This window comes from Heterocephalus glaber, unplaced genomic scaffold, assembly GCF_053883595.1.
Source record: "Heterocephalus glaber isolate CG9 unplaced genomic scaffold, H.glaber_assembly_v1.0 deba00001577, whole genome shotgun sequence".
Taxonomy (NCBI): Eukaryota; Metazoa; Chordata; class Mammalia; order Rodentia; family Bathyergidae; genus Heterocephalus; species Heterocephalus glaber.
Genome location: NW_028258358.1, coordinates 13,679,929 through 13,690,396, shown reverse-complemented (window position 1 = coordinate 13,690,396; position 10,468 = coordinate 13,679,929).

The window sequence follows — 10,468 nt, the reverse complement described above, 5'->3', positions numbered from 1 at the left end:
GGTTTCGCCACCTGCTGCACAAGCGCAAGGACCTGAATTCTATCCCCGGTACCAAAAAAAAAAAGAAGGAAACTTACCATTCATAACAACATGGATGGATTTTAAAGACATTTTCCTAAGTCAAATAAACACTAGAGTATTTCTCCTATACAAGGAATCTAAAAGTCAAAGATACAGCTGGGTGTGGTGGTGCATCCCAACACTAGGTAGGCTGAGGCAGGAAGATCACCATGAGCTTGAGGCCAGACTGGGCCACATAGTGTGTTCAAGGCCAGCCTGAGCTACACAGTGAGATTCTGTCTCAAAAAAAAAAGAAAATCAAAGGTATAGAAATGGACAACACAATGGTCATTGCCAGGGGTTGTGGGAGAAGAACACAGAGAGTTGTTGTTCAATGTGTACAAAGTTACAATTACATGAGGTGAAGAAGTTCTAGCAATGTGCTGTACAAGCTGGTGCCTCTAGTTAAACATCAAGGTAGTGTACTTAAAAGTTTTAAAGAGGGTAGAAGTCATGTGAAACATTTTGACTACAAAGATAAAACAAAGCAAAGGGACATAACTGAGGGTGTTGGATGATATATAAAAATAAGGTAGGAATATAAATAAGGAGTTATAGTTAAGGCAAAATTACCTACAGCTTACCATTTAGTGATGGGTAGGTTGAGATTCATTACAACAATTTTCCCCTCTATAAGTTGATTTTTATAGCCTCTCCTTTTCCTTTTCCATCACAGCTTCCTGAGTATGGACACATATCCATTACTTGGCCCCTAGATTCCTGCAATCAACTACTACCCAGTTGCCCCCTGTTTAAACATCTCAAATCCATGCCTTTACCACTGCCTTGCTTGCATTTGTCATTCCAACAAGGATGATTATCCATGGGCATTCTGATGTAACTTCTTCTGCCCTATTTTTATAGTTTTCTACCATTAGGCCCAAACTACAGATTTCATTACCCTCTAACCCAGTAGATACTACAAACTTTAGTCTCTTTTCTCTAAAGATTTATTTGATTCCTCTCTAACCTGATAAATACTAAAAAAGATTCAGTCTCATTCTTCTAAGAGTAAAGATTGTAGATAGACAATCCTTCTCCTCTCCATATATTCCAATTCTACCAGTTTCATAAGATTGATTTATTTCCCTCAATAGTTGTTTTATTTTTGGATATTGAAATAAAGGAATTATGCAATATATATTTTTAATCTTAAAAATCCAATATAATATGTATACGTTTCATCCTAATGACCCTATGGTATTTACTTAACTGTGTCAGTTACTCAGAAAGAGTGATTTCAATATTTAATGAAAGGATGTAATAGATTTCTTTGTGTCCTCAAAACTAGTTTTTGGCATATCTAAACCAAATTATAAATTCTAACTTTTTGAGGATTACTTATGCCTAGTGCTTTAATTTTTGCTTGTTTGAAAGCATCTGTAGGTGTAAACAACTAAATGGTGGAGATGTTGAAAGGTGTACAATGGCTGTTCTTTCTTTCTCTCTTACTTATTAATCCAGGGTCCTTTGAGAGGGCTTTGCCTGCCCAGGACTAAGCTGCCTACAAAGTGAGCAGGCTGACTCCGTAAGTGTTTACTCTGGGGCCATTCTCTTCTACAATGCTTTCCATAAAGCCCTGCTTGTATTAGCCTCAAAAGAATGCAGCTTGCCTGGGGCCAGGGCCTATATTGCATACCCATGAAAATCAGCAATGTGGCAGAGTGCACAACATCAATCTACACAGCAATACAAGGGCTCCTTGATAGGATAAGCAACATCTTAGGTCCTGGACATCATGAGATTAGGGATAAAATAAAATTTCTACTTGAAAAAACACGTTACCTCACAAAGGAACTCTATCCCTGTTGAAATTTTTCTGCACCTGGAATATTTTCATTTTGAAACACTAAACATGATAGTACTTTAATTTTTACTGAATTAAATTAGCTTTTTGCATATGGGTTTTACTACCCTTTTTGTTTTGCTCGAGGATTTGATTACCCAAACAGACAAAAGATCTAGCAAAATTTATGAAAAACTTTGGAATCTATCTGTGAATAGTGTACTTTGAAAACCTGTTCCTAATCCTAGAGTAACTACTATAAGTAATTAAATGAATATTTCCCAGCCCTTGTTTTTGGGTAAACTCTTCCCTTTGGAACTTGACACTACTCTTCATATTCTCCTGCCTCTTTGATTTCAAATTTCTTTCTCAGTCCACCTACTCATGCTAATTTTCCTAGAATTTAGTCTTTGATACATGCCCAACATGCTTTCTCACTATTCCATTTCAGTTGCTTTCTGCTTTATCCAGTTACCAAACACCCTATTTTCTCCCAACAAGTTCTCTCTGGTGTCACTCCCTGCAGTAATCTGCGTTGGCACCCCTGACATTCACTCTCACATTCAACTTCATTTTCAAGATACCAACTCTTGGTGTCAAAAATGTGGAGCAACAGAATGTCTTGTTCATTATCAGTGAGAATGTAAAATAGTATAGCCACATTGGAAAACAGTTTGGCAGTTTCTTGCAGAACTAAACAGACTCTTACCATATGATCCAGGAGTCCTAATTCTTAGTATTCATCTAAATGAGTTGAAAACTTACACTCCTACAAAAAAATCTACACATGGATTTATAGCACTTTTATTCATAATTACTAAAAGATTCTCCTCAAAAAAAAAAAGATTCTCTTCGATTGATGAATGGATAAACAAACTGTGGTTTAATGGATATATCATAATGATAAGATTGATGGTTGCAAATGTTAAGTGGGAAGCAGAGACGAACAGGCCAAACAGAGGATTTTTAGGGCAATGAAATTACTCTAGAAAGTAGGCTTTACTGAGGATGCTAATAACTTGGAAGAAGATAGATTAATGTCTTCCAATCTTTGGGGGAGTAAGGGATAGCTATATTAGAATCAGGTTAGGGGCTTCTTGCCAAAATCAGTTTTTTCAGGAGCTTGAGTCAGAAAGCCTGGTATTTTGACACAAACCAGAAATGTTAACCTCTTACTAACAGGATATTCTTATCTTAAGGGCAAGATGCTCCAGAATGTAGAGTGGAAACCATATCCTGGGAACGAGGGACAGGAATAAAGCAAGATGAAGTCACTGATGGCAACAACCTGTTATGATGTATGCCATTTTACATTTGTCTAAAGCCATAGAATGTAAAACTCCAAGAGTGAACCTCAAGATAAACCATGGACTTGGGGTATAATGTGTATTGATATAGTTCATCAATTGTAATAAATGTTCCACTATGCTGAGGGATCCTGATGGTGGAGGAGGTTAGAGAGAGGAGTGGAATGTGAAAGCATATGGGCACTTTCTGCTCAATGTAGCTCTGGACCAAAAACTGCTCTAAAAATATAAATCTATGAATTAAACCTGTTTTAACAAATTTGGATCAACACAGGAAAAGGCTGCCTATCCTTATGGTACCTCAAGACACTTATCTCCTCTTTACTAAGCATTCAATGTTGGTCTGTATATTCCTGATCACTTCTTTTTTATTTTGCTCTTCCCAACTATGCCAAACTTTGACTTCTCTTGAAGTTTCCTACTTAACCTTATGTCCCTGGGCTGATAAAGCAGTATTGTCTGAGAAAAGGTAGATCAATAGGTAAAGACCTCCATCAATTTCCTTTCTCACAGTCCATAAACATTGTTAGCATTTGTTCCCACTCCCTGACTGCTGTCTGAGTCAAAAAGGGGTTCCTCATTCTGTCCAAGATAATTTCTCCATTGTACTATAGATTCCATCTCCTTTGCCTTCAGTGATTCCTCCTTATCACTCATATGCATTCCTCTACTGTATCCTTTGGCTCTCAACTTCTCTAAAAACACACATGCTCAAATCCTTCCCATTAAAAGAAAATGCTCTTTAACCCCACCTCTCTTTCATTTTTTGGAAAGCTACAAGCATCCATTGGTTGAATGAACAGGCCACCAAGTGTGAAATGGTTATATATCGAGCCACGATATAGGAACAATCAGAGATTTGGTTGTCTGGATTCTCTTTCCGTCTAGTCTCTACACCTTTCTGAAGGTTGGCTTCTTATTTTCTCAACATAGTTGAGTCTTTTTCACATGGCAGGTATGCAGGTTCCTAAATTTCATGGCACACAGCTTCTGTCTTAATACATGTGGACTACTATGACAAAATGCTAAAAACTGGATGGTTTAAAAACAACAGAAATTTATTTCTCATAGTTCTGGAGGCTGAGAAGTTCAAAATCAAGACATTGGCAGGCAGAATTCAATCTCTGGGGAAGACTGGGCTTCTGATCATAGAGCACTGTCTTTTTCACTATGTGCACATGCAGTAAAAGAACAGAATTCAGGTCTTGCAAGTTTCTAATAAGACACTAATCCTATTCATGAGAGCCCCACCCTTATAACCTAATTACCTTCCAAGGACCTCACTTTCTATTATCATCCATTAAAGGTTAGGTTTCAATTTATGAATTAGAGGAAAGGCACAAATATTCAGTCTACAGTACCTTCTATCATTGGGAAGGGACTACCCTCTATTTTCTGAAACTCACATTAAACCCCTGGAAGAGGCACCATTTTAGCTTTGCTCCAGTAGACAGCATGAACAAACTGCTGTGTCAGGGGGACATGGGTCTGGTTGTTTAGGGGCTTTGCCCTTGAGTCAAGCAACTGAGGTCAGGGAAGAAATTGCCTACATACTACCATGGCGGCCCTATGGCCACCTAAATGGTGGCAATTCCAAAAGGGATAAAGGAAAATCTAGCAGATAATATCATAGATATCCACAATAATGGCAAATGTTTTAGGGACCCAAAGCCCTCTTATTTTTCACAAAGTGCCAACTCTGTAATTAAACCTGAATGCAGAGGTTTTAGTTAGAAAAAACAACTCATACATTAGCATCTTTGTCTTAAAAGAAAAACAACACATGTACCATAGGTTTGCCACCACTGCACTAGAGGAAGCCTCATTGAAATATAGCTTTTTTTCCCACCACTTAAATGAAACACTTCTAATATGGGCAACATCACTAGCTATTACCAGACAAAATGGAAAACTTTTCTTTCTGTTGCATGCAGCAGCTATCTTTTATCACTTATCATTGTTGACAGCACCTCCCTACTTTTTGAAAGCTTTTCCTCCCTGAACAGTATCATATACCATTTGATATCTTATCTCAGGCAAGTCTCCCACCCTGTTATAAGTTTACTTCCTCTGTTTTTTTTCCATATTCTGCAGAACATAACCGTCTCCTAGCTTCTCATAATCGTTCCATATGATTTCCTTTGGTTTGATACATATGTCTCTTAATTCATCTTTACCGTGAGCAGTAGGGGGAACACTATGAAAGAGAAACTGGATCCAAATCTCTGTGCTGTCTAGCTTCCTATATTTTTCCACATGATATTAAAATTTCTGAAATCAGCACATTTTGTGGTCTGAACCCCACTCACGTCCCGTATCCCTCTTTTATTCCTGCCTTCCTGTGGTCCATGACTAAAAACTTCAAGCCTCTGGCTTTTGTCAGGGAAGAAAACCTCTTTACTTTTAGTCTGGTTTTTGTTTCACCAGCTTTCTTCTAACTCTTCATTTTCACTTAAAATTTGGGTCAACAGGAATAGATTAACAAATGAATGGTTTTCAGGGAGAAAAAAAGACTATATTTAGGGATGAAAATTAAGTTACATCTTCCTTAAAGTCACTAAAATCAATCCCAGGTGCAATTATAGAAAGGGATAAAAAATTAAAAACAGGAGAAACTGGTTCATTTAAGAGTAGTTTCATTTAATAGTGAGCGGTTAACTTACTAGCCAGTGAGTAGTTACATTTCTGAAAGTCAATTAAAAACAAAATTATGTCTAAATTTTAAAAATAAAATACTGAAATACTTAATTGAGTAGTATTTTGGATTTTGGTAATTGAAAGAAAAAGAAAAGTAAAAGGCAAAACAAACTAGAGTAATGTATAAGACAGACCTTCTCATAAAATCCACATATATAAATAGCTTTTGTAAATTAATAAGGAAAACACTATGACTCCAGAAGAAAAAAAAGTAAAAGACTTGTATAAATATAAATATACTTTTTAAAAAATAAACATAAATAGACCAAATTTAACATTGGTTACCGCTAAGTGGTTGAGGTAGAGGTAATTTTTATTTTTTATTTTATTCTTTTCTGTATTGTATACATTTCCCACAATTAAATTATATTTTACTTCTAAAAATACAATGTAAAGTATAAATAAACTGTTCTATTCATTCATATTAAAAATTAGCAATTGGAAACACCATATGTCTAAGAATAGTCAAGGATTAAGTTTTTAAAAATTCTCAAAAAAGGTTTCCAGACCATGTTGCATTAGGTTCTAACCTCTCAGCATGGCTAACAAAGTTCATCTCCAGTTTCTCCTTCCATTGACCTCAGCAGTACCACTTTCTAAACATATCTCAATCAAAAATATCTGACAATTTTTTAGCTTTCTCCTTCTTTTCTTTTCCAAAAGTACTCTTATTTTCTGACACCTTGACTTACCTGCAGTTATGCACAGATGCTGTGCTTTGCATCCAGTCCTTTAATTTACAGAATCAATTGCCCAGACTTCCATTTCCTCCTTCCTGGCCAGCTAGGTTCATACTTGACCTTCAGGACTTCAAGCATTATTTCAGTAGCTTTTTCCTGACTTTCCCAAGCAGAGTGAGATGAACTGATGCTCATGTTCCTGTAGAACCCAGTGAATTAGTCCAAGACTGAGTTGAAGTGGATAATATTTATTGAAGAACAAATCTCTGGAAGATAAAGGTCAAAATGATTGAGAAGAGCAGAGAGAGGCTGTAATGCAGGTGTTAAAACTGTAAGAGGAGAGGGAAAGAGGGAAGACTAGCTAGAAAGAGTCTCAGTGTGCAGTGTAGTCTCATCCAGGCAATGGGGACTCTATCTCAGACCACCTCAGAAGAGCTTAGCACTAGATGTGGCCAAGTCTCACTGCCCCATTACCTTCAGTCATTGATAAGGGCTGTCCAGAAAGAGTACAGCATCAGTTCAGATGCTCAAACAGATCCTGAGTTTTCTGTGACTGGAAGTTCTCATCTACATTCCCTCCTTGTCATAGATTTTTCTCTTGAAATCTAAGTGACACATCAATAGGGCTACATACCCTAAAGTATTATGCATTGCCCAACATTGGCACTTATTGTTTACTTGTTTTCCCTACTACGTAAGTGCCTCAAAAATAAAAATAATTTTAAAACTGAGTTATAAAGTTAAAAGTATTGTCAATTTTGACATGTAAGATATATTTATCTTCGTATCCCCCCAAAAATGTTCAACAAGCATTTGCTAAATAAATGAATGAACACAATAAGAAACAGTAATTTTTTACGCCTTTCTTCCAAAAGTATTTTCTTTAGCGTTATAAGAACATAGCCTATAGTAATGTATATTTTTTATTCTGATTTCTCCTTTTATTAATTTCATCTACCAACTATTTGGCTGTGGCTTTTTTAGTAATTAAAGTACAGAAGTAACTGCTACAAGTTCAGAACTTGAACAAAGGAACTGCATGTCAATATTGTCATAAGAAAGAAATCAAGCTCATGTGGACAAAGGCACAAGGGCTACTCTAAGTTTTTATCTCATTCTTCAATGCATTTGACCATCATGGGTAAGCTCCCGCTATGCAGACAAAGTAGAAGCCACCCCATCAGGTGTGATCTTTACATCATCTCATTGTCTATTATGCATTTGAAATCTATTAGTATGTGAAGACATAGTAGAACCTTACCATGTACCAAGCACTATTCTATGTAATTATCTCCAGCTCAAAGAGAAATATGGATCTCAAGGAAGTTACATGGGTGTCCATAGTCAGGCCCTATTTTTAGACCACAGATTTGAAGCCAGATTTCTTTGACTCCAAAACCCAAGCATGTTATCCCCATAACGGCATTGAGTCTAGCTTTAAAGCTCCTATTTGAAGCCTGAAGAGATCCACTTCAATCAAAAGCAAATCTCTGTTCCACCTTTCTAAAAGATTTTTGTTTAACACCTTTGACACTTGGGAAAATCATACTGGTTGATTCTTCAAGGCAAAACTGTTTGAGTGCAGCTTGTAAGACATCATTAAGTAGGTTAGTTAAAGGTTAGAAATTTTTAAGATAAAAGCAAGTAAGTATTTTCTCACAATCAGTACTACAGTTTTCTAATTGCTATGTCTTTGACTGAGATACTAAGTTTAGAAAGTTTCATAGAATTAAAAATAAATATAACCTATTCTTAAATTTTTTGAGGTAGTTATCTAGTAGGAAATGCATAGTAACCAGCCTCCATTCTTAGATAAGTGTAGGTGGTATAAAGTCAGTGAAATGATCACTGGTTTAATTATTACTTTACATGCCATCACTTTAAGGGACTCAAATCCCTAGCATAAATATACATCTTAAATTTGTTACACTTAGAGTTATGAACCATGTTAATGTTAATACAATTTCTATCTTATTATTTAGAAAAGCTTGCTTAATTGTATGAAGGCTTCTTAAGAATGAACTTAGAGTGCATTCTGCATCCTGTTATCTTCACAGGACTTGAGGTTGTTTGAGATTTTTCATGAGTAAATGCTTGCTTTAAAAACCATTTCTCACCCTTGGAAGTGTGGAAATAAAAATCATTTGTATAAACTTGAAACTGTCTGGTGTGATTTTTATGGAAACAACAATGGCAGTTCAACAATAGAACTGGGGGGTGGGAGCACAAACTGTTATAAATACATCACTAATAACGTCAGTGTATTTCCCTTGTCTTCCACACAACTATCTCTGGGGAAATAAAACCTCGCCTACATGCTTGCTTGAATTCCTGTCATTGTGCTCTGTACATCAGTCTCTGCAGTCTTAGGCTTACAGCCTATGGCTGAGGTTATCATCTACTGTGTCACATGCAACCACTAATAGAGAGCTGAAAGCAATGGAAAACTTGTTTTTATCTTAGAACAGGAGACTCAAACAATTCATGAGCTCAGCAGTAAATCAGAATAAACCAAAAACAGCTGAGCAGTAGGACAAATCTTAGCTGGAAAACCAGAGATTTCCAAAGGAAACAATATTAAATATAAACTCTTTCCTATGTGTTGGTAACTATAGTTTCTCAAGTTTCTAAACCATTGAAAGTGACAACATATCTAGCTTTACAACACGACAAATGCATCACTTCCTTCCCTGTCTCCTCTAACTGCCCCTAAGAAAAAGACTGAGGACAGCAAACTACAAAATTATGCTGTAGAACTTACTCTGGCATATCCTGAGAAATTTCTGGCTTTTTCTTTAGATAACAATGGTTCTACAAAGAAGCAGATACAATTTCTCCGCAGTAACTTTAAATTTGGTCTCTGTGATGTTTCCATATATATATATATATATATATATATGTGAGTTCCGATATTGGCTTCCAAGGGAGGCTTATTTTATACTTATTAGTACTTCAAAAATGAGTCAAGATTTGTATCACAGTGAGTCTCTGAAGGAATGATAAATGACGCCAAATGGCAGTGAAGCATCGCTGTTCTAGTCTGCTAGTTCCAACATCTGTGTCATATCTAAGTCTGATTCTGATGGTTGCTTTGTCTCTTTGGACTATGCTCTCTCTTGGCCTTTAACATATCTTGCAGTATTTTGTTGAAAAATGAACATAATCCATCAGATAATAAGAAATGAGGGAAATAGGTTGCTAGTGTGAAATAGTATATTAATCTGCTTAGGAGATGGGCTATGTTTAATGTCTGCTGTTTCTGCAGGTGCAAGAACCTTCGGGTTTCGTGAGTGTCCTTGATTTTGCCTCTTGTGTTGAGGCTTCTCTAAATTCTACTTCTCAGAGTGAATCTAAGCTTTTGAGCTCTGTCAGCTACAATCCTTTTCTCTGTCAGAGCCCAGTTTATGTTGCTTCTCCAGGTGAGGAGATGTAATTTATGGCCAGGTTTACTTTTCTCTCTGAGTTTTGTTGTGACTGTTTGCCCTGTGACCTTGGTTCTCTGATGAGTCCATAACAATTGTTCGAGTTCAGTTTTTTCTTGCCCTAAGGATAAGAGTGATGATTTCTAAGCTCTTTACAAAATCTTGCACCTGGAGCCAGAGGCCCACATTACTGCTTTGAAGATCAGTAGTTTTATCAGTTTGTTCAGTCAAAAAAAACAAACAAAAAACAGAAGTGATTTCCCAGTACGGCACCTCCCTAGCATCTTCATTTTTTGTTTTGTGTGGGTGCAGTTTTTTTTAACAATAGCAAAAATGCTCATATATTTTCAAAAAATAAAAATCAGCTCTACAAAAACATAAGATGCACGTGCACAAAATTGATGAAACTGCGTGTCACTAAGATGGAAACTATCAACAGAGGACAAGAGTACCCTATCTCCTGGTTGTATACCAACCCCTTTCAAAGACAAAGGGCACTATGTTCACAGGAACCCC